Source organism: Vulpes vulpes, chromosome 5, assembly GCF_048418805.1.
Source record: "Vulpes vulpes isolate BD-2025 chromosome 5, VulVul3, whole genome shotgun sequence".
NCBI lineage: Eukaryota > Metazoa > Chordata > Mammalia > Carnivora > Canidae > Vulpes > Vulpes vulpes.
The window spans coordinates 40653128-40678190 of NC_132784.1; the positions used below are offsets into that span (position 1 = coordinate 40653128).

Below are 25063 nucleotides of genomic sequence, written 5' to 3' on the forward strand. Positions count from 1 at the left end.
TATCTCTCAGCTCCACCCACTCTGCTGTTGAAGACAGAAAAACTGCCCCTCCTCATATTTTATCCTAGCTCTCCTTGAGACAGCCCTTCCATTCAATTCTATGGCAAGGGAACCTGTGGAGATAAAGCTGTAATTGGAGAGCTGGCACTCCATAGGCACTGCTTTAATATTTTTAAAAATAGTCCCAAAGAACTACTTTTCATTGCACTGTTAATTAGCCTTTAAACATTTCAGAATTCATTAGAATCTTTCAAGGTCTTCAGGTTTATCCTTATCTCATCTTAGTCCATTCAGCCTGCTATAACAAAATACCACCAACTGGGTAGTTTACAAACAACAGAAATGTACTGCTCACAGGTCCAGAGGCTGGAAATCTGAGATCAGAATGCCAGCCTGGTTGGGTGAGGACCCTTTCCTGGGTCACAGACATCTCATGTGTCCTCACGTGAGGGAAGGGACTGGGGATCTCTCTGGAGCCTCTTTCATAAAGGCACTAACCCCCTGGGGAGGGCTCCATCTTCATGATTTAAACACCTCCCAAAGACCCTACTTACTCATACCATCACCTGTGGGGGATTAGGATTTCAACATATGAATTTGGGGGCCAAATATTCAGTCTGCAGCAATCTCTGTGCCTCAGATTATAAGTACATCATCAAGGTACTGTGAGCCTTCAATGAGTTAATGCATATAGATGCTTAGAACAACTGGTACGTCATGAAGCTTGCTAACATAGCTGCTATTAGTATGACTGTTGGTTACTATTACCTTCTGTGAATTCTCTGTGTATCAGTAGGAGGCTTGGCTTGAGTCAAAAACCCTCCCATAATTTTTGTACTCTCCCATAATTGTTGCTTGGTTTTGTCATCAAGAGCATGAACTTTGGGGCTAGACAGGTCTAATTTGTGTCCCAGCTATACCACTTACTAGTTAGCTATGTGACCTCAGGTAAGTAATTAACTTTAGGGAGATTCAGTTACTTTCTCTGCATCATGGGGGTAAGATTGCTGTCAGACATCACCTAGTTGGTGTGCAGGCTAAATGAGATACCACAAATGCTAAGCGATGCACTTCACACACTTAACTCTTATTTGCTCCATACCACAGATGACACTTTATTTCACACAGACACATCTGTCCTTCAGCATAACATACACATCATTTTCACTGGTGGCATCTGTGATGAGAGGGATTGCCAGACAGCACATTGGTCTCAGGATACAATCCTTTCAAACTGATCAGACATATAGCAGTACTATTTACTCCCTCCCCCACCCCACCCCCTCACCCTTGTGTCCTTGTAAGACTCAACAATTATGGACATTTTTGCTGAGCTCGTGCTTAGAACACAGAAGTCTACTATGCATGTAGTAGGTCCTCACTGAATCCTTACTAACTTAGGTTGGGATAAAATCCATTTTGGCATGATGTGTGTTGGGCACAAGCTCTACATTCAATAGAATTTTACAGTCTTACATGTGAAAATTGCAGCCCAGCCAACGAGGCTCAGCTGTCTTATATCCTCATCATGATCTCAGGTTGGGGGTCATATCACATTTTCTCAGACACCACGTGGTTATGAGGGTAAGAGTGCTGAGAAGGGTTTCTCCTTAACATCTTTTCTGCTTTCAGTACGTCCGGATCCTGCCTCTTTATCAAGTTTCCCAAATCATTCTTTGTGCATTCACTTGAGTTCTCATCTAACTCCCTGAAGAGCTCCTGTTTCGGTTCACACCATCATCATCTTTATTCCCAAAGCCAGGAGCCTTAAAGAAAAGAAAGAAACCTCACAGACACCCCGCTGCTGCTTTTTCTGAAGTAGCAACTTTTTTGCTAATAGGACTTTGAAGCCATGGGCCTCTGAATTCTCAACACGCAAGTCTATTTAAACAGTCTCTAGAATCCTTTCCTGACCCCAGATTACTCCCAAGCATTAATTGTCCTAGTGGTTTCATGGCCACATTATTTCATATTCATTAGTGTTTTCATGAAAAATTATAACACTAATTAGAGCAGCTTCCAGTTAATTCACTTGGTGATTCATTTTCTCTCCCTCTTGGTGTTCTGCATGTGGTCATCTTGAAGAACGCATCCAAGGGGTAATTGCAGCTCTATTCCCTGAGTGATTGCCTAATGCCATTAGTTCTGATCCACAGGCACATCTTGCATGGCTCTGATGGGGTCTAGTTACAGATGCACCCTGTACCTGCCCTTGGATGCAGGGAAGGAGGGTAGCCTGCAGTGAGGACTGCTCTTCTAGAGGGGAGGGACGGGTTTAAGGAGGATGAAGTGGGGGCAGAGCTTCTGGCTGGGAGGTGAGCCATCACTTGAACCTCTTCTGGAACCTGAGGTAAGGACAGGATAGTGCCCAGAGAAATCTGCCTTGAGAAGCTGTACTTGGAAGAGAATAAGGCAAGCAAATTCTCTTCGGTTCTTGCAAATGTGTGGCCATCACTGACTACACTCTGGAAGCCTGCTTCCCACTCAGAGTCCTGATGCGAGTTCTTTTCATTAAAAGTTTATTTGACCACATACCCATTAGGATGGCAGCTATCAAAAAACCCAGAAAATAGCAAGCATTAGATGTGGAGAAATTGGAAACCTTGTGCACTGTTAGTGGGAATGCAAAATGATGTGGCCTCTATGAAAACAATATGGCAGTTCCTTTAAAAATTAAAAATAAAATCACCATACGATCCAGCAATACCACTTCTTGCTACATACCTGAAAGAGTTGAAATCAGGGTCTCTAAGAGATATTTGTACACCCATGTTCATAACGGCATTATTCAGAATAGCCAAAAGTGGATACAACCAAAGGTCCATCAACGGATGAATAGATAAACGAGACGTGGTATATGCATAAAATGGGACGTTATTCAGCCTTAAAAAGGAGGGAAATTCTGACACATGCTACAACATGGATGAACCTTAGGACATTATGGTAACTGAAATAAGTCAGTCACGAAAAGACGGAGACGGTGTGATTTCATTTATATGAAGTATCCAAAGTCCTCCAATTCATGAAAACAGTAAGAGAAATGGCAGTTGCCACCAGCTGGGGAGAAGAAGGATGGGAGTTTGTTTTTTAATAGATACAGAGCTTCCCATCTGAAAAAGTTCTGGCAATTGCTTGCACAATAGTGTGAATATATTGGACACTAACAAACGGTATACTTAAAAGTGGTTGGGGTGGTAAATATTGTTATGTGTATTCTAGCACAATTTTTAAAAATAGAAGGTCATTTATATTGTAATACTTGCTTAATCTTAAAAATTAGAAAATAGAAAAAATAGTAAAACAAAAATGTTCCACTGCTCAGAGGTAGCCATCTTAATATTTTGTTTTAGTTGAACTTATTTTTTAATTACTTAGATAATGCATTAAAACATTTTCCATGTAGAAACTCAGAACCTTAATGATGAGAATGAAGTCTCCTTTGCTCACCTCCTGTAATCCAAGTCTCTTTTTTTAAAATTTATTTATTTATTTTAGAGAGAATGTGTGCACCCTTGTGCAGGGGGAGGGTCAGAGGGAGAGAGAGAGAACCTTAAGCACACTCCATGCCTTTTTTAAATTAATTTTTTAAATTTTATCTATTCATTTGAGAGAGAGACAGACAGAGCACAGGAAGGGGGAGAGAGAAGCAGACTCCCCAGTGAGCTGGGAGGCAACATGGGGCTCAATCCCAGGACCCTGGGATCATGACCTGAGCCAAAGGCAGATGCTTAACCATCTGAGACATCCAGGCACCCCTAAATTAATTAATTTATTTGAGAGAGTGAGAGAGAGCACAAGTAGAGGAGTGGCAGAGGGAGAAGGAGAGAGAGAACCTCAAGCAGACTCCATGCCCAACGTGGAGCCTGACTCAGAGCTCATAACACTGAGATTGAAACCAAGAGTCAGACCTCAGGACTGATCCACCCAGGGGCCCTTCCCTGTCTCTTTCTCACTTCCCAGTAGTGACACTCTTACAGCTGCAGTGCTGTCTGCCAACCCAAGTGCTTACAATGCATTTATTTACCAGTGTGTGTACTCACAGAAGTGTTTATCTCAGAGGCTTGCCCATCCTGCTTTAACACAAGTCCCATTGCATTAAACACATCATTCTGCAGCTTGGTGCTTTCAGTGGTCAGTCTACCTAGTTTCTATATATAACTGAGATTCACCCAACCCAGATCTGCTGCATTGTATCCCGTGGCATGACTGTTTTCATTTCCTTGGCCATTCCTGTGCAGATGGGCAGTTGGACTACTCGTTGCATTTTGCTATTTGCTGTATTTGCTGGGCAATGTTGAATGATCAGCCTTGTACACACGGATTGAGTACTCCCTGGAGAAGATAGCTGAAGTGGACTGCTGGGTCGTGGAGAAGCACACATTTGAATTTTGATAGATATTAACAAACTGAGCAATGTGGGGAAAGCACCTATTTCCCCAACACTAGCCAACAGTTAATGTATTATCCATCTTTTTTTTTTTTGCATAGTTAATGGATAAAAAATGGCATTTTGTGTTGTTTTAACTTATATTTTCATGATTCCTAGTGAGCCTGAATATATTCACAGACCTGCTGGTTATATGTATTTCTTTTTCTGAAAATGTTCTGTTCATATCCTTGGCCCTTTTTTTTTCTGATTTTTCTTTTTTTTTTTTTTTCACTTCTTTGATCCTGGATGCTAATAATCCTTTGTTTTATATGCTGCAAACATTTTCTCCCATGCTTTTTTTGTTTTGAAGTTTAAAGGGGTTTCTTTTAACTTTCATGCAATCAAATTAATCTTTTAGTGTTGTTTTACTTTATGTGTTTAGCTTCCTGGGTAATTTTTAAACATTTGCCTCTTTATTTTTTTAAGACTTTATTTTTTTCTACAATAGTTTTAGGTTTACAACATAATGAAAAGGAAGCTACAGGGATGTCCCAGATACCTCCTGCCCCACACATGCACAGCCTCCCCCTCTATTAACATACCCCCACCAGAATGGTACTTTTTTTTTTTTTTTTACTAAGAAAGAATATATACTGACATATCAATCACCCAAGTTCATAATTTTAGTGTTCACTCTTGGTGTTGTACATTCTATGGGTTTGGACAAATGTATAATGACACGTATCCATTATCATACAGAGTAGTTTCACTGCCCTAAAAATCTGTGCAATGCCTATGTATCTTTCCCCCTTTCTCCCCTACCAGGCAATCGCTGATCTTTGTATTGTCTCCATAGTTTTGCCTTTTCTAGAATGTCATATAGTTGGAATCATACAGTATGTAGCCCTTTCAGATTGGCTTTTTTCACTTAGTCATAAGCATTTAAGATTTTTCCATGTCTTTTCATAGATTGATAGTTTATTTATTTTTAGTGCTGACTAATAACTATTCTGTTGTCTGGATGGACCACAATTTATTTATCCATTCACCTGCTGAAGGACATCTTGGTTGCTTCCCAGTTTTGGCAGTTATGAATAAAACCACCCTAAACATCTGTGTACAAGTGTTTGTGTGGATGTCATTGTCAGCTGTTTTGGGTAAATACCAAGGAGCACAATTTCTGGATCATATAGTAAGAGTATGTTTAGTTTTGTGAGAAACTGCCAAAGTTTCTTCCAAAGTAATTACTATTTTGCATTCCTACCAGTAATGTATGAGAGTTGCTGTTACTCCACAACCTTTCCAGCATTTGATGTCAGTGTTCTGGACTGACATTAAAATTTGGGTTATTGGGGATCCCTGGGTGGCTCAGCAGTTTGGCACCTGCCTTCGGCACAGGGTGTGATCCTGGAGTCCCGGGATCAAGTCCCACATCGGGTTCCCTGCATGGAGCCTGCTTCTCCCTCTGCCTGTGTCTCTGCCTCTCTCTCTGTGTCTCTCATGGATAAATAAATAAATCTTTAAAAAATTAAAATAAAATAAAATTTTGCTTATTCTAATGGGTGTGTAGTGGTATCAGATTATTGTTTTATTTTGCATATTTCCCTGATGACATATAGGGCATCTTTTCATATGCTTATTTGCTACTTGCCATCTGTGTATCTTCTTTGGTGAGGTATCTGCTAAGGTCATTGGCCCATTTTTTAATTGGGATGTTTGTTTTCTTATTGTTGAAGGGTTTTATTTTTTGTCTTTTTGTGGAGTTTTAAGAGTTCTTTGTATAGTTTGGATAACAGTTCTTTATGAGATGTGTCTTTTGCAAATATTTTCTCCAAATTTGTGTCTTGTCTTCTAATTCTCTTGATTATTCTCTTTTGCAGAGCAGAAATTTTTAATTTTTATGAAGTCCAGCTAGCAAAATTTCTTTCATGGATCATATCTTTGCTGTCATCTCTAAAAAGGCATCACACATCCAAAGTCATCTAGGTTTTCTCCTTTGTTATCTTCTAGTTTTATAGCTTTGTGGTTTACATATAGGTCTCTGATCTGTTTTGAGTCTTTGTGGAGTGTGTTAGATCTATGTCTGGATTCATTTTTTTTTGCATATGGATGTCCAGATGTTGCAGCCTATTTGTTGAAGAGACTATCTTTGCTCATTTTATCAGTTGACTATAATTATAGGGGCCCATTTCTGGGCTCCGTATTCTGTTCTGCTGATCTGTTTGTCATTCTTTCACCAATACCACACTGCCTGGACTATTGTAGCTTTATAGTAAGTCTTGAGATCTTATAGTGCCAGCCCTCCAACTTTGTTCTTCTTCAAAATGCTGTTGGCTATTCTGGGTCTTTTACCTCTCTGTATAAACTTTAGAAAAAGTTTGACAATATCCACAAGATAAGTTGCTTCAATTAATCGGAATTGCACTGAATCTATAAATCAAGTTGGAAAGAACTGACCTCTTTTCAATATTGAGTCCTCCTTTTCATGAGCATGAAATACCTATCCATTTATTTAGTTCTTTGATTTTACTCATCAGAGTTTGTGCTTTTTCTCATAGATTAGATAAATAGATACCTAAGTGTTTCAACTTTTTTGGATGCTAATATAAATGGTATTCTTAATTTCAAATTTCACTTACTCGGAGATCCCTGGGTGGCTCAGCAGTTTAGCGCCTGCCTTCGGCCCAGGGCGTGATCCTGGAGTCCTGGGATCAAGTCCCACATCGGGCTCCCTGCATGGAGCCTGCTTCTCCCTCTGCCTGTGTCTCTGCCTCTCTCTGTTGTGTGTCTCTCATGAATAAATAAATAAAATCTTTAAAAAAAAACAAATTTCACTTACTCATTATTGATATATGGGAAAGCAATTGATTTTTGTATGTTAATATGTATCCTGCAGCCTTGTTCTAATTGCTGTTAGCTCCAGGAGCTTTTGCTTTTTGGGGTTTTTTTGTTTGTTTTGGATTTTTGTTTTAATTATTTTGGATTTTCTATGTAGATGAACATGTTATCTGTAAACAAAGTTTTATGTCTTCCTTCTCAATCTGTATACTTTTTACTTCCTTTCTTGCCTTATTACATTAGTTAGCAAGGACTTCCAGTACAGAGTTGAAAAGGAGTGGTGGGAGGGGCCCACTTGCCTTGTCTCCTCCTTCATATCTGATCTTAGTGTGAAAGCTTCAAATTCCTTACACTAAGTATGCTGTTCGCTTTAGTCTACCCTTTCATTTGTCAGGAGTTTCTTTTTGTAAATGATGTGAGGTTGGAATCTATTTTTTCCTCACATGGATAACCACTTAATCCATCACTAGTTTCTGAACAATTCATCCTGTTCTTAGCATTTGAAATACAGTATTCTCCTTACCGTGTATTAAGTTCACTTTTATACTTGGGTCTGTTTCTGAACTCCATTCTGTTCTATTGATCTATTAATTCCCATGTCAACATCACACTGTTTAAATTATTTTTGCTTTATAGTGTCTTGAGGTCTCGTAAAGCATGTTTTACCTCTTCATCTTTTGTTTCTGCATTTTCTTAGCCTTTCTTGCACTTCCATTCTTCCATGGAAATTATAGAATCAGCATCAATTTATATATTATTTTGACCTTCTCAATTATATATAGGGCATGGAGCTCACTTATCCAAAATTTTTGTTTATATTTTCATTAAGAAAAAAAAAGTTTTAGCTTTGGTCTTTCCATTTTTTTTTCTTTTTGCTAATAGTTATTCCTAGCTGCTTGTGTTATTATGAATATTTTTTTCTGTTGCATTTTCTAATAGGTTATTTCTGCTGTATGGAAAAGAATGTATTATTATGAAACAAAACTTGTATTCAGGGAGTGCATGAAACATAAATGAATTACTTAGTGAATTATTGTAAAGCAAATAGAATATTGCCAGATCTCCAGAAGTCTTCCATATTCCCTTTCCTTATCAAAAACCCATCCCTCAGTCTAAAATTTAAGTAGTAACCTGCCTTTTATGATAATCGTCTCTTGGCTTTGTTTTATAGTTCTTAGCACTCAAGTATATATCCCTAACAGTTCATTTTGCCAGGTTTTTAAACTTGATAGAAATAAATTCACTTGGTGTGCATTTTTTTTTTGTGCCTGGCTTCTTTTTTCAACACTCTTTTTATGTTGTTACATGTTGTTGCATATGGTAGTAGTTCTTTCTTTTTCATAGCAGTATAGTATTCTGTTAAATTAGCATGCCATAATTTGTCCATTCTTCTGTTGATGGACACTTGGATTGTTTCTAGTTTTATTACAGATAGCTGCTCTGAACATTCACGGACATGTATCCTAATGTACATGGCATATATTTCTGTAGGGTTTCCTTCATTTCGGTTTCCCCGGAAGCAGACTCTGAGACAAGGATTCTAGTAGTTCATTTATTTGAAAGATAATCCCAAAAAGCACTGGTAGAGGATAAGAGAAGTAAGACCAAGACAGATAGAAACATAGTAAGCATTGTTTTATCAAGTACATTCCCAGAGTGGGCAACTGGAGCTTAATCCTACTGGATAACTCTCTGTGTTCATAGAAAACATACCTCAGAGTTCTTGCACCTGGGTTATGTTAGGATATTTATCTAGCAGCACTCATCATTTCATTCACTGATTGGGAGAAGCTCCTGGGAGGGGGGCATTGATTCCTCAACCCTTCTGACATGACCTGCATGTGGACAGAAGGGGTTTAGTAACTAAAGAAAGCCACTAGGCAAAGAGATAAAGGTGCTGGCAATTGGAATTGGAAGTTGGGTTGGCATGCACTACAATGGTGACAGCCAAGGGGGTGTGCCAGTAATGATAGCATCTACAACAAGACAGTCTACGTAGGAGCAGAATTTCTGGGTCATAGGGCGTGCATATATTCAACTTTATCAGATACTGCGCAGTAGTTTCCTAAACCATTGTACCAATTTACACTCCCATCAGCAGCATAGGAGAGTTCTTATATCCTTGCCAGCATTTAGTATTGAGAGACTTTTCCATTTAAGCCACTTTGGTGGATGTGTAATGTTTTTAATTTGTAATTTCTGGATTACTAATAACTGTGTCTTTTCGTATAGTTACTGGAAATGTGGATTTCTTCTTCTGTGAGTGCCTGTTCAGGTCTTTGCCTACTTTCATGCCTGACTTTTTCTTATTGCTTTCCAAGAGATTTTATGGATTCAGGCCCATGTCTGTCTTATGTGTTGCAAAAATACCCATGGCTCTCCTTTTACACTCCCTCTCTTTCTTTTTACTCCTTTATTAGTGTCTATTGATATGCAGAATTCTTCATTTTAATATGCACTAATCTGTGAATCTTTTTCCTATGGATTAGTACTTTTTGAGTCTTGAGAAATCTTTCCCATGATTATAAAGATATGACCCTATATTATCTTCTGTAAGCTTTGTTGCTTAGCCATTAACATGAAGGTCTGTGACCCACCAGAACTTATTTTTTGTGTACAACATGAAGGTAAGGGTTAAGAATTAAGCCCTGCCCCAATACCTATCTAGTTACCCCAACTGCATTATTGGAAAGAACACACTTTCTTCATGTTCTATGGGCCCGTTGTCATTAAATGGCACTTGTCATTAAATCAAGTGTCATTAAATCTTATTGTTAGATCCAGTATCCATATGTGTGTGGATCTGTGTGTGGACTTTGTTTTCTGTTCCACTGGTCTAGTTATTTGTCCTTATCCCAGTACTACACCATGACAATATTATTAAAGGTCTTGATGGTTGATATAGCAAGTCTTCCTTTTTTTTTTTTATCAAGAATAGTTAGACTATTCTTTGATTTTTTGCATTCTCATAAAGATTTTAGAAGCAGCTTGTCAAATCCCAAAATCTGAACAGCAAGAAAGAAGAAAAAGAGCAATGAAGAGAAATCTGCTGGGACTTTCATTAAAGATTTGATCAGATCTATAGATCAACATGGAGAGAATTAAACTCTTTATAATATTGAGTCTTCCAATCCCTTTATTTAGATATTCTTTAATTTCTCCAAGAAAGTTTAGTTTTCTCTGTCAAAATAGTACATACCTATTGTTAGATTTATTTCTATATACTTGATGTTTTGATCCTTTTTCATTTTCTGTTTGTTGTGTTAGAGGATTTTTGTCTACTGATACTGAGTCCAGGAACCTTGCTAAGTTCTCATATTAATTCCAATAGTTTATCTGTTTGTTAATTTGGATTTTTTATGCATACACAATCAACATTGGTTTTTGTATGTTCATTTTGTAACTGACCACCTTCCTGAATTATCTTATTGGTTCTAGTAATTTGAGTAATAAGGCTCCTGGGTTTTCTAGGTTAAAAAATTCATATTAACTTAAAATTAGGAGAGTTCTGTTTCTGCCTGGAAAAGCAGTATAGGGTAGCTGTTAGGTGCAAGGAGTCTGGAATCAGACCACCTGACTTTGCATCCCAGCTCCATTACTCACTCTGTAACCTTAAGTAATTTGCTTAATCTTCTATGACTCAGTATCATTAATTGCAAACTACCTCAGAGGTTGATTGTAAAAAATTAAATGAGTTAATACCTATCAGATAATGCCTATCAAATAATGAGCGCTCAAGTTATGTAGACTTTTGTCATCTTACCAATTAGTTTCATTCCTTTCTAAATTTTCACTTATTTTTTTTTCTTATTTTTATTTCATTGACCACTTTCTCAGCATAATATTGAATAGTAGTGGTGCTTTCAGGCCTCACTGAACACTCCTCGTTTTTTTCTTGTTCTTGTAGGGCTAGTTGTTTCTAGTTGTTTTCTTTTTCATCTGTTTCACATATACAAAATCATCTCTAGCTAGACTTATGAATCTGGTGTTTCACTCTGAGAAAGGGAGATGCTTTTCCAGAGGGATTTTTTTAAATCAAACTATGTACTTCACATAATGGTGAAAAACATGAATAATGAAATTATTTGTTTGTAAACATTACTGAGATCCTGTTGCAAAAGGAGGCATCAACCATTTACATACCCACCTACTTACCATTCTACATAGATTTGTTGCAGTAGCCTTTCCAAGGAGGCTATGTTTGTTAATGTTTGTAATGTAGTGATACTCCTTTGGATGTTTGGGATGAGTTTAGGGGGATTCATAGCCACATGGGGCTGCTGGCTGGTTCTTTTTTAGGACAATATAACTTTCTTGAGCTTTTAATTCTCATTATATCCCAAGTGAGAGTATGTCTTCAGTTATTTTTCTCTTCATCAAGAATCTATACCCATACTTTTCTAAGCCATTGTGTAACTGAGAATAACTCCCTATAGGAAAGACCCACTTGAATGACAGAAATTCTAACAACTTGCACTGTCAGTATTGCTCTGGGTTTCCTCCAATGCTGTGTATTTGTCATTCTCCTTCAAGTTTTTATCTTTCTCATCTCGCCTTACTGTTTTTTCGTACCTACTGTTACTTACAAAGTTCTGTTTTCTTTTCTGTTTTTGTTTTTTAAAGATTTTATTTATTCATTCCTGAGCAGCAGAGAGAGAGAGGCAGAGACATTGTCCAGAGGGAGAAGCAGGGTTCCTGTGGGGAGCCTGATGTGAGATTCTATCCCAGGACCCCAGGATCATGACCTGAGCTGAAGGCAGATGCTCAATGATGAGCCACCCAGGCACCCCTAGAGTTCTGTTTTCTTAATCATTTTCTGTTCCTGTTTCATAGAAACCATCTCCTTTGGCATCGTATTGAGATACCACATGATTCTCTAAAATATTCTTCAAGTTTCTATAACATATTTTCAGAAGAATTTCCTCTGATTGATTCTCAAATGAGAGAAACCCAGTGAGGCCTGATGTGGTCAACAGAAACAGTGTGTGTTTTCCTTACAACTTCCTTTCTGGATGTCTATGCACTCACCTTCTGAGACCTGCACTAAATTGCCAGCCGATACACCTAACCCAGCTCCTAACCTCTAACGAGCTTTCTTTTAATTTGGCCCTGCTGGACTGACAGGGAGTCAGCTCCTGCATCTGCTCCCAGGTTGCTGACAAGCCAGTCAAGTGGGGTATGTGCATCCGTCCCCATATCCTGCACACCACAGCCTCCTCTTGTCCTGTGTCTGCGGAGAGCACTCTTCAGTAACGCAGCCTTCCACGCTGTGATCTACCCCTGCTGGTGTCTCTCTTCCACTTCCCATCCCCAATTTCTGTTTCCTAATTGTTTTCTGAGAGTTGCAGTTCTCAATTAGTAGGTTGAAGGGAGTGGAAGGCACTCTGGCTGTTTCGGAAGATATCTGCCAAGACAAGTGCTGGCCCCTTAATTTGAATTTGGAGGAGTCAAGTTTTTTTTTTTTTTTTTTTTTTTTTTCAATTCAGATCTTACTTTTCAGCCTAGTTCCATTGGCCTTGTGTTTAGGTGAAAATTCCTCAGGAGTGCCCTCTATACATGTTGACCGCAGTCCTCGCTTTCAGTATGGTGAGTTTTCTCTCCTATTCTAGGTTTTTGAGATGATTTTAGTGGGATGTTAGGAGAGGCTACATTGGCTCCCTTCACCATTTTAAGGCAGACATTTCTATCCAGAATTAAGTATTTGTTTTAGCAACTCACAACTTCCTGGATAGCTTGCAAGGAATGCAGCTATGCCACAGAATTAAAGATCTTTCTTTGCCAGACTTCATTATAGGCAGAATTAATAACAAGAAATTGTCATTTCAAAGACTGAATACCCCAAAAGACTTATTCTAATCACCAGATAGGAAATAAAAGCCCTACCGGAGTAGAAGTAAGAGTATCTGGGTTCTCAGAGCTCGGTCATGGACTAGCTGTGGTCAGTCTGAGATTACTCATGGCACCCCTAAGAGCCTCAAGAGTCCTGTATCCAGGATAAAAGATTGGACCAAATGGTCTCTCAAGTTCAGCCATTCTGGGACTCAATGGCTTTACCAGCTGTCCTGAACACCTGCTATTAGAAACTTGTCCCTTTTGCACTCAGAGTTTTTGCTGAAAGGAAAGTAAAGGGTGGAGGCACATCCACACTGGGTGTGCAAGCTCCGGCCAGGGGCAGAGCCTGCTGAGGGGGTGTGGGGCGGCATAAGGTGCCGAGGGCCAGTGCCCTCCTTTGGAAGATTCACCTTCTGGGGCCACCTGGGCCTTTTTCTGGCTCTACCTCTGCCTATAAAAGTTGTCAGGCATCCAAGGGCTCCCATTTCCTGAGTTCCCTCCAGTGCCTTTGTATTAAAGATAAAAATAAAGACAGGAAATAAAACTTGTTTTCTTCAGAGAATGTCTTTGAGGTGCAGGGAACTGAGAATGGTGGCTTGCTGGCTGCCTTTCATTTAACAATAAGTGGACATCGGGGAGTAGCTCTAACATTTGTCCTGACCAACCTGCTCACAATCCTCCCAACGCCCGAGCAAAGGCAGGGGCAGGATATAGAGGAGGAGCAGAGTTTATCATTTATTATCCACATTTCCAGATGAGAAGAGGGGACTGCAGGATACCCAGATGGGCAGGAATTGCCCCACATCAGGAGCGAAGCCCGAGGTGTGGCTCGAGCACTCAGGGGCAACCACCAGCCTCCTGGGGCTGCTGACATCTCTGCACTTTAGACACGGCCCCTTCCAGAGTCTCCAGAATGAGGGGCGTGTGCGTGTGCTCATGTGTGCCTGGCCCCCATACTTTCTTGATTCTTCTCCCTCCTCTCTCCTTTCTCTCTCTCTCTCTCCCTTTCCCACCTACTTCCCCACCCCCAGCTCATCTTTGATCTAAGAAGCCAGGCAGTGGCTCTCTTGCTTCCACGAAGCCGTTCAACCCGGAGTGCCTTGGCTTTTCAGGATAATTTGCCAAATGGTTTAGAGGATTTTCACGCCAGAGTTTCGTCTGCACTCGCAGTTCAAAGGGAATGGAGGAAAGATAAAACCCAACAACCCAGAATGATTCCAAGTCCATTTGCGTGGTGTATCCTCCCTGTCTCTGCTCTTGGCCTCTCAAATGGATGTGGGTCTGGATGTCACTGGCTCCACTGCCTAAGTGGATTGGCATCTGATCCGTGAGGAAAGCCAGCTCCCAACCTGGAGACAAAGCCATTAAGTTTCCCATCTGATTCAGGCCAGGGACATTTGCAGAAACCAGAGTGAAGTTAGAGTTTAGCTCTCGGGGGCTAAGTTCACCATAGTGGCTCCACAGTAATCTGGACCAAGGTCAGGGAAAACTGCAAGCATTTAACTGCAGACTATTTATAGTTTCCAAATTTTAGCAGAAGATAATGAAAGGATTTGATAAGATCCTGGCCCTTGCAGCCACTCCCCCTTCATCAAGCCCTCCCACCTTCCAGGTGGATGATCAGTGCCCAGCCACCCCTGACCCTCAGGGGCCAATGCTTAGAGCGGGAGCCCTAAGTCTGTGTGTCAGACCCCTCCTCTCCCTGTCCCCATAGCAATACGCCAGCACATACTCTTTTGCTGCCTGAGAAGCCTGCATTGCTAAGACTTACCAGCATTGATGGCTTTCGGGACATTGTGTACTGTCAGAGTATGTAACTCTTCTAGTCTTGCTTCCCTATTTGAATGCAGGGGATCCTGTTACTGTTTTAAAGGCTCTTGGATATGCAGATTAGTTCCAGAGACAGGGTGCCCTCCTAGGCACTGTCACCTCTTCTGTGGCCTTGTTCTTTTGTCAGTACCAAAGGACCACTTCTTTGGAGCAGGGAAGGAAAAGTTTATTTCCCTTCTTACCTGCACCCCGTAGGTTTCTGTGATGGACTTATTTCACTTAGCATGTACTCTCTAGCACCATCAATGTCATTGCAAATGCAAGATTTCATTATTTTTATGGCTGAGTAATATTCCATTTTATATATATAATGGAATATATATACGTATACATACACACACACACACCTCACACATCATCTTTATCCATTCACCAGTCAGTGGACACTTGGGCTGTTTTTATAATTTGGCTATGGTAGATAATGCTGGTATAAACACAGAGACGCATGTACCTTTGGAATTGAGTGTTTTTGTGTCCTTTAGGTAAATACCTGGTAGTGCAACTAGTAGCTTTAGGGTAGTTTTATTTTGGAGGAGCCTCCATACTGTTTTCCGAAGTGGCTGTACCAGCTTGCATTCCCACCAATGGTACACGAGGATTCCCCTTTCTCTGCATCCTCGCCAACACCTGTTGTTTCCTGTGTTGTTGATTTTAGCCATTCTGACTCTTGTGAGGTGATATCTCATTGTAGTTTTGATTTGCATTTCCCTGATGGTCAGTGATGTTGAGTATCTTTTTCATGTGTCTGATTTCACTCATATGTGGAATTTAAGAAACAAAACAAAGGAGCAAGGGGACAAAAAAAGAGAAAGAGGAAAACCAAGAAACAGGCTCTTAACACTGGGGAATGAACTGATGGTCACCGGAGGGGTGGTGGATGGGAGGAACAGGTGATGGGGATGAAGGAGGGCACTAGTTGTGAGGAGCACTGAGTGATGTATGAAAGTGCTGAATCACTCATTATACTGTATACCTGAAATTAATAGTACACTGTATGTTAAGTAACTCTAGGAATTCAAATAAAAACATAAAAAACAAAAAAACAAAACAAAAAAAACCCCATTGGTTTCTTGGAACAAGGTTGGAGCTACAAATATGAACTTACTTGTAATTGGTTTTTCCAGTACAACCCAGCTTGTCTTTCCAGCACAGCTCCAGCCCTGGTACGTGTGCCCTCTTTGCTGGAGAGAGTCTCCCACTTTGCAGAAGCCCTTGTTGTTGTTGTTTTTTAAAGATTTTATTTATTAATACATTAGAGACACAGAGATAGAGAGAGAGAGAGAGAGGCAGAGACATAGGCAGAGGGAGAAGCAGTCTCCCCTCAGGAAGCCTGATGTGGGACTCGATCCCTGAGCTCCAGGATCACGCCCTGAGATGAAAGCAGAGCTCAACCGCTGAGCCATCCAGGCATCCCAGGCACAAGCCCTTGTAAGAGGACAGCTTCAAGCTCTCCAACTGCAAGATGGCAGTGATTCTCCTTAGCATATTTTCCAAACCCGTATACTTGGAGGTCAAGTGACTGCTGACGAGTGCACACCCCCATGCTTCCCCCCTATCTCCCCCCTATGCCCTGGCAATATCCCATTGAACTATTCAGGGGAAGTATTTACTGGATGCAAGGAGAATATGGTCCTTCTGCATTATTTATGAGGGGCTACAATACCCATCACATGTAGAATGTATTTGGACATAAATTAGTGATGTTAGGAAACACCAGGGGTCCCAAGCCTATTAGGATCTCTGACACATATATGAAAACACATCATGGTCTTACCTTTTCTACAAGGCTGGGAATTGGCTATGAGACAACTTCACACTGAAAACAAATCTCCTTAACCTTTTATTTGCCATTAGCCCTCTAGGCAGTTCATCTACCATTGAGTAAATCTTGGAAAACCATTTCAGATTATGAATTCCTAATCTGACCTTATTTTTTAAAGACTTATTTATTCATTTTTGAGAGAAAAGGAGAGAGAGAGCATGTGGGGTGGAGAGAGGCAGTGGGAGAGAGAGAGTTTTAAGGAGACTCCAAGCTGAGTGCAGAGCCCGACCCTGGGCTCGATCTCATGACCCTTAGGTCATGACCTGAGCAGAAATCAAGAGTAGGACACTTGGGCGCCTGGGTGGCTCAGTGGTTGGGCGTCTGCCTTTGGCTCGGGTTGTGGTCCCAGGGTCCCGGGATCGAGTCCCAGGTCGGGCTCCCTGCGGGGAGCCTACTTCTCCCTCTGCCTGTGTCTCTGCCTCTTTCTCTGTGTCATTCATGAATGAATAGATAAATGGAGTCTTTAAAAAAAAAAAAAGTTGGACACTTAACTGACTGAGCCACCCAGGTGCCCCTAACCTTACCTTCTTATACACCTTTTTCCTTCTTTCTCTATGAAGGGAGAAAATATTTACATGTACTAAGCGCCTCCTGTGTGCCAAGGGTTACAGCTGGCCTTGATGTCTGGAGTGGGGAGCATAGTATCCCCATTTTATAGATGAGGGAAAGGAGACCCAAGGTCACGCAGCTGATAACCAGGGCTCAGTTGTCAAGCGGAGGCCTTTTATCCTGCATCTGACTTTCCCTGGGCAGGAAGGCACAGGCTTTCCTTGGCTGCTACATCTATCACCACAGTAAGGCAACGTAACACAGAACCACAAAACCAACGGCGTAAAGCCATACACATTTCTCTTTGCTCCAGAGCCTGTGGGTCAGCTGGGCGGTTCTGCTGCTCCGGGGCCACGCTTGGGTGGTCTCAGCTGGACTCACTCAGGCACCTGCAGTCAGCTGCCGGGGCCACCAGGGCCGCTGACCCAGGCTGGCCGGGGTTTGTCCCGTGGCCGCCAGGCAGCGGTCCAAGAGCGTGAACAAGCACATGGCTTCGCGAGGCCTGGGCTCAGAACTGCCACAGTGACTTCTCCCTCATTCATTTGGCTCAAGCAAGTCATCCGAGCAGCCCAGGTCGCCAGCAAGGGCCAGCGGACTCCACCGCGTCGCGCTGGGAGCCGCTATGGAGTCGCGTTGCAGGGGGTGCAGGTGTTGGGAAGGGAAGAGTTGGGGCCAACTTTGCAACCAGGCTGCCTCGGTTCCCGCGGTGGGGCTGCGCTGTCCCCTTGGGGGCACCTGCTGCCTGCAAGCCCCTGCTCCCCCCCCCCCCCAAGCCTGCGCTGGGAGCCTCTCCTCCTCCAAATAGGGGGCAGGATGGCTGCTGCGGAGAACTTAAACTCTTTCCATTTAAAAGGATTCTCCTCCCAAGCGGAAAGAAGGCGGCCAGTCTGGCAGGGGTTAAGTCTTCCACGGATCTGATTAAGCGAGAGCAGGCGCCCGAGCAGGCGCCGGTGCGGAGGGGAGCCCGGGGGTGGGAGCCCTGGGGTGGGAGCCGGGGGGTGGGGCGGCAGCCCGCGGACCGCTCCTCCTCGCTACACCTGAGGCTGGCGCTTCCCGCAGATCCCGCTTCGCAACTGGCTCCCCCGGCGTCGCGCTTTGCTGGTGGAACCAGGATTCCCCTCCTCTCCAGGAGCCCCGCAGCCCACGTCCTCGCCGGCCTCTGCAAGGATCTCCCGGGCGCAGGACCTGCGGTTTCCAGGGAGGAGGGCTGGAAGGACAAGTCCATTCCCGCAGGACTCCAGGGCCACCGCGGCCCACTCGGGAAGTCAGAGGGGCGGGGCGCCCTTGAGTGGGGCGGGGACGTGCTGGGGGGGGGGGCATGTGCAGAGCGGGGCGGGATGCACAGAGTGGGGGCGGGGACGGCGGGGCGGGGCGGGGCCGTGCAGAGTGGGGCGGGGCCGTGCAGAGTGGGGCGGGGCCGTGCTGGGGGAGGATGTGCAGAGCGGGGCGGGGATGCACAGAGTGGGGGCGGGGACAGCTGAGCGGGGCGGGGCCGTGCAGAGTGGGGCGGGGACGTGCTGGGTGGGGGGATGTGCAGAGCGGGGCGGGATGCACAGAGTGGGGGCGGGGACAGCGGGGCGGGGCCGTGCAGAGTGGGGCGGGGCCGTGCAGAGTGGGGCGGGGCCGTGCTGGGGGGGGATGTGCAGAGCGGGGTGGGATGCACAGAGTGGGGGCGGGGACAGCTGAGCGGGGCGGGGACCTACTGAGTGGGGCGGGGACAGCTGAGCGGGACAGGGTTGTGCTGAGCGGGGGTGGGGTTAGCAGAGTGGCGCGTGGCCAGCTGAGCAGGGGCGGGGCCAGGTTAGGGGGGGATGGGAGCAGCTGAGTGGGGCGTGGCCATCTGGGCGGGGGTGGAACCCGCTGAGCGGGGTGGGGGGGAGGGGAAGTGGGTGCTGGGGCGGAGGTAGGAAGAGCTGCTGCATTTCTGGAGGACAGGGACAGGCCGGAAAGCTGGTGAAAAAGAAACTGTGCTGAGAAGAGCCAAGGGTTTACAAACCCAGCCCGAAATATCAGGGATAAGAGGACCAGCGAGCGGAGGCCGATGTTCGCACGCCCCGGAGCCCGAAGCAGGCCCCGCTTGCCCTGCTACCTCACTCCGGGCCTGCCCTTGCTGCCTTCCGCCAGCGAGTAGCTCCTGAGCGCCTCCTAGGGTCTGCGAGGTGGTCTCAGAGGTCAAACCCTGGAGGGTCTTGCCTGGGAGGGAAGAGAAGCTCCTGGGTCCACTCTCCACCTAGGGAGGTGGGGTGAGTCTCCCCAAAAGAGGCACTTGCCCAACATGGGGTTTTCCAGGCATTGCGGGGTGTGCATAGTAACACAATTGTGTATATTAAGCTTGCGAGGAACAGCCAAGATGTCCCTAATTCTATCTGCCGAGAAGGGATGAACAGGTGTCACTAAGACTGCATCTTGCCTTTGGTTTGGGACAGCACGTAAAGTGGTAGAATATAGAGGGAGAGGCCCACGCAGGCGAGTCGCCACCAAGGGGGAAGGCCCGGGGCAGCCCGGTGACCCCACAGGTAGGGAGAGCAGGCCGGGCTTCGCACTTAGGTCAGCGGGAACTGCCAGGCCCTCATCCATTTCCACCTTCTCCCTCTGTCGGTTGCTCAAGAAAAAATAAGACTGCGAAGTCTTTCATTTCAAATCTTAGGAGTACAACTCATTTCCATGAGATCTTTTCCTTTCCTGACAGTTAAGGCCCTTGTGCGGGAGCGCAGAGGACCCTCCCGCACTGATTGTAGCAAACTGTGAGGCTGAATTCCCTGCTGTTTGGCTGAATTCATGGGACAAAACCCCCAGTATGAGAAGTTCCCACTCCAGAGCAGCAAGTGCCGAGGAATCTGACCTGCTGTTGGGCTCCTCTTGCTTCACGGTTTCCCCCCCTAGGGAGGCTGGGAAGGGGCCTCTGGGCCTATGTCCTAGCTCCAGTGCCAGTTGTGTCACCCTGAGCAGGTCCCTGAACCTTCACCACCTGTAAGATGAGAATCTACATCTCCACCCCACCTTCCTCCCAAAGGTGTGGTAGGAAGAAAGTTCTGATGGGCTTCAGCCTCCAGCTTCAGCTCACACTCCCCTCACTGGGCCTCCATTTCCCCATGTGAACACTGACAGCCCTGGGCCAGACAAGCACCCTCACGCTCCAGGACCCAGTGATGAGGATCCAGTTGTGGTACCAGATGTGCAGGTGCCTTGAAGGGCTGAAGCCACTGCACCTGTGGCACCAGGCATCAAGGTTAAGTGTGGGTCCAGGATGACTGTGGCCTGTATCTGCCTCACAGAACCAACTAGCTCCTGTTCCCCTTAACGCTCTATGCCCATCACCCACCCCCCAATACACACACACACACACACACTCACAGCTGAGGTCACTCACCTGGGACAACGGGCCCTCTCAGGAAAGACCAAAAGAGAAGATAAGGCAGATGGTGGCCCTGTCTCTGCTCCTACTTTGCTTCCCCCTGGTGTCCGGTCTTCCCCTCTCCACAGCGGCCCTGGCTCCCAACGACCCTTTATCCCTTAGCGTGTGAGTACCAAAAGACCTTTGTCACAGTACGGAAAGTTAGTGGTGGGTGAAAATAAATCTTTTTTTGTTGGAGAAACTGCGTGGTCACCGACCTTTGTGGCACCAGGGCTCCTCTCCCACCAGGAGCGGAAAGGGAAGGCACAGGACAGTCAGTGCAGGGCTTCTCCTTGGCCTCCTTAATGTTTTTCTCTGGTCTCTGGTATCAGCCCTCCGCCTGTCTCATCTCACTCTGAATCCCCTCCTGATGTGAGGCACCTGCCGCCTGCCCTGACCACATACTGTCGCGGTGCCCATATGTGGGTGCCAGACAGAGCCGTGGCCAGTTCCTCTGGGCAGCTGAGGGCAGCTGGGTTCCTGAGGATCCCCAGGAGCAGCCTGACCACACAGGGAGCTGCAGTTGGAGGCAGAGGGAATGGTCCCTTGTGGAGAGTTCGCTTTTCTGGTTCAGAAAGATGAGCCACAGGGAGCAGCACATCCCTGGACAGATGCTTGCTTTGTCCTGTTTCCAACCCTCTGAGGGGGGAAAAAAAAAAAAACCCACGGTGGCCTCTGGGGGAAAAGTGGGCTGGCATCTTAAGATCTCAGGGAGGGCCTGTGCCTTGGACCAGAGCTTCCCTCTTATTATTTCACCCTGGGAAGCCGGTGATTTGAAAAATTTGTCCAGCCAGGACCCTGCATTTCTTAGGCAGGAACAGTCCCTTTGTGACTAATCCCAGATGCCTCTCTTTGTGTATACCTGCCAGTCACAGGCCAGGGACCGGCAGGAGGCAGCCAGCATTACCAGTATAAGCTGATACTATTCCTGCCCAAAAAACGAGAGGGGGAAAGGCCCCCAAAATCTGGGTAGGTAGCCTCACTGTAGATAAACAAATGATGCCTCTTAGTCTCTAAAATAAAAATAAATTCTCCAACCCCCATGGCCAACACAAGAACCACGTACTCCATGAGGAGAAGTCAAGGATGGAGGAGGGCTTTCTGTGCCCACACCCCCACCTCACCACCACAGAATGCACACATTAACCTCTGGTGTGCCCTCCTCCCCCTGCTTTTCTCCTAGAGAGGGAGAAGCAGCAGATCCATGTGGGCTGCAGGAGCCTGGACTAACCTACCTTCCAGAGGCAGGATGTACCTTGTGTGGCTGGAACCCTGGAGAGACTGGATCCACCCTCACCGCTGATGAACACCTGCTGTCTGTTGGGTTTCTGACACGTTCCTGGGTCAGAGGGAGCTATCTGGCTTTTTCCTAGCTGCTTAGAAATGGCTATTTGACTGTAGTGTAATATGTTCACACCAAAACCATTTACTCTGTAGCTGTGCCTGTGGGGATGGCTCACTTCATGCCTCATACCAGCTTCCAGACATCATTCGGGCATAGGCTTTCAAAGCAGGTGTCCAACCTCTTGCCTTTATTTTCCTTCAGCTCCAGATCAACTGCTCGTGTAAGAGTCGTGGGGTGAATGCTGTTAGTGGTGTGTTTGTGATTTCTGTAACTGTCGGGGGTGGAGAGCAAACCTGTCTCTTTGAAACATGTGAAGAAATAAATGCCTTATAGCACCAAAAACAAGTGTGGGGTGCCTGCCAACTGGCTGGTATAAGGAATCTGGACAGGGTACGTACCTACTGTCTCATTATTTTGGGCTCTTGGACTTGCTGTAAGTTTGTAGACCACAAGCTACATCTTCGCGTTGGTTGGTGTGGAATCTGGTGGATTGGAAAGCTGCTGGAAAAGCATGCACAGATCTCTTGATTTGTTCTTTCTCTACAGTTTGCTGAACATTGAGACTCTAACATTTTTCTCTTAAAGTGTGTGTGTGTGTGTGTGTGTGTGTGTGTGTGTGTGTGAGAGAGAGAGAGAGAGCAAATATAATCTGACTGGCCAACATGAACCAGCACTATTGCCTAAATACCCAATTAAAAGTACAAATAAAGCATTCTCTGAATAACAATCAATATTGATAGGAAATTTGAGGGATGTATGGTTAACCCAAAGGCGCAGAATTGACAGAGGACCTCCGCCAGTGTTTGTAGAGGATATTTGCCCAGATTTTGTTATCAAGAGATTACCATGCACCACTGTTTACGCAGAATCCTTCCAATGAAGACTTGGTATCTGGTGTCGCAGGAGGCTGGGGTGGGGACAGTACTCTGGAACCTGAAGTGGCTGGTTCCCATGTCTCAGAAGGGTCCAAGGAGGTTTGTAAAAGCACAGGTTCCTGAGCCCCGCCCCGCACAATGAAAATCAGAATCCCTGGGAGTGGAGCCCCAGGGCTGCCCTGCAGACAGATCCCCTCTGATGTACCAATGGCGTGGGTACCCTTTCTGTAGAGGAGAAAGAGGGAGGGTTGGAAGGGCGGATTCTTACCCTGGGTCTGCAGCAGACTTGGAATGGGACCTCAGGTCAATGCCTTACCCAGTCTAGGTCTCAATTTATTTCATTTTAAAATGAAAATAATTCTGCTGACTTACCCACCTCAGGATTCTTAGGGAAATGCAATTAGAGGGAAGGTGGGGAGGAAGCACTTGTCCATGCCCTCTTCAAGCTCTGCTGAGGGCAGCAGCATCGTTACTTCCATTAGATGAGGAACACAGGCTCTGAGAGGTGAAGCAATTTGCCAAGGTCCCAAGACCTGAAGATGAAGGAGCCCTGTTGCGAATCCAGGCATGCCTGGTTCCAGAGCTCTCCTTTCCATCAAGGTGCTTCTCTGATATTTTAGCTATCAGGTATATGCTTGGGAGTCAGCTGAGGCATGTGGACCAGCAGCATTGGCATGGCCTGGAAGCTCATTAGAGATGTGGGTTCTTAGGCCCCTCCCAGGCTGCCCGCCCCGGAGTCTGCATTTGAGTTCTCCAGGGATCCTTTGCCTTCTCTCTCTCTCTCTCTCTAATATTTTATTTATTTATTCATGAGAGATACAGAGAGATAGGCAGAGACACAGGCAGAGGGAGAAGCAGGCTCCCCACAGGGAGCCCAATGCAGGACTCGATTCCGGGACCCCGGGACCATGCCCTGAGCCCAAGGCAGAGGCTCAACTACTGAGCCACCCAGGGGTTCCCCCTTTTGCCTTCTCTAGGGTGAGAAGCACGGTCAAGGAAGACTGGAGATTGCACAAGAGAGTAAATCTGAAGATAAGGGCATATAGTAAATATACAAAATCCAACACAGTTGGAAGATCCTTGCAGGGATGAGCAAGGACACGGCCTTTATTGGGCCAAGCCCATAAGGAGTGAAAGGCGTGGAATATCTCAGCCTTTCCATCTGAGCTCCGTTGCCAGGGAAGCTCGCCTCCCCTGAGAAAGTCCCACCGTCCAAGTGAATGGGCTTTACGGTTTTAAGGTGGAAACAAATTGCTTTCATCAGTGTGTGTGTGGGTGTGAGTGTATATTTAATTTTCAAGGATAATATGATTACTTTTATGTTTAAAAAGAGAGAAGGAAAAATCAGGAAGAAAGTGTTTGCCAAAGCGAAGTGTCATCCCTTCCCATGTATTTCAGGAGTGATCCCTTTATGGCAGAAAGCACCCACCAGAGAGGACAGCCGGTTAGGTGGGGGGACAGCCAGTGTCCACAATATCTTCTCTCTGCATGCTGGTCCTCAGGTTAACTTGTGAGGCCCATCAGTTTGAAGGACATCCCCGATACTCCAGCTGTAGCAGCTCCCCTGCCCGAGATGCTCCCTGCAGAAGGTCATGCCCTGCCCCGGGGCCGAGAAGCAAAACTGGCAAACCAGGGTTTTGAGAAGTGCGGGCACACATCCGAGCAGCACCCAGACTGCTCGATTTGGGGGGTGTCGGTCCAGTTCAAAGGTATTCCCAGCCTGTGCCCGGGACGTCCAGTAGGATTTGACTCGGGCAAGAGCATCTCTGTTCCCTCCTTGCCTTTCCCGGAATAGCTCTGCTGGTGCCTCACGACACCCCTGGGTGAGCTGGGCTTGCTTTCCAGTGACTCCAACATGTGTTCTCCTGATTTGTATGCACCGTGTTACTTAACCCTTACGAGCCTCTTCTGAGACCAGAACCAGTCGGCATCCCAAGTATTCCATTGGGTTACACAGACCTACCCTGCCTTCCGGGGACTTGGAGGGTGAGGCAGAGAGAGTGATGCCAAACTAGTATCCTCCGTGGTTTGGCTGCTTCCCCCACCCTCAGCCCCAGCCCTCTTGTACCGGCTTCACTTCAAACTATCCAAATTGGAATCGGCTAAACCAACCTTTTTTTTTTTTTTTCCAGTCTTTCCCTCCTTGTTTTGTTTTTCCTTAATTTTTCAGAAGTCTGGAAGAAGGGGATTTGGGATGATACCATCATTC

The 25063-nt window shown here is 45.2% G+C and overlaps 1 protein-coding gene across 1 annotated transcript in view; it reads left to right on the forward strand.

The window, feature by feature from the left end:
- The window catches only part of ONECUT2 (one cut homeobox 2), a 61877-nt gene that overhangs the window by 21373 nt on the left and 15441 nt on the right, over positions 1 to 25063 (forward strand). The window lies entirely within an intron of this gene.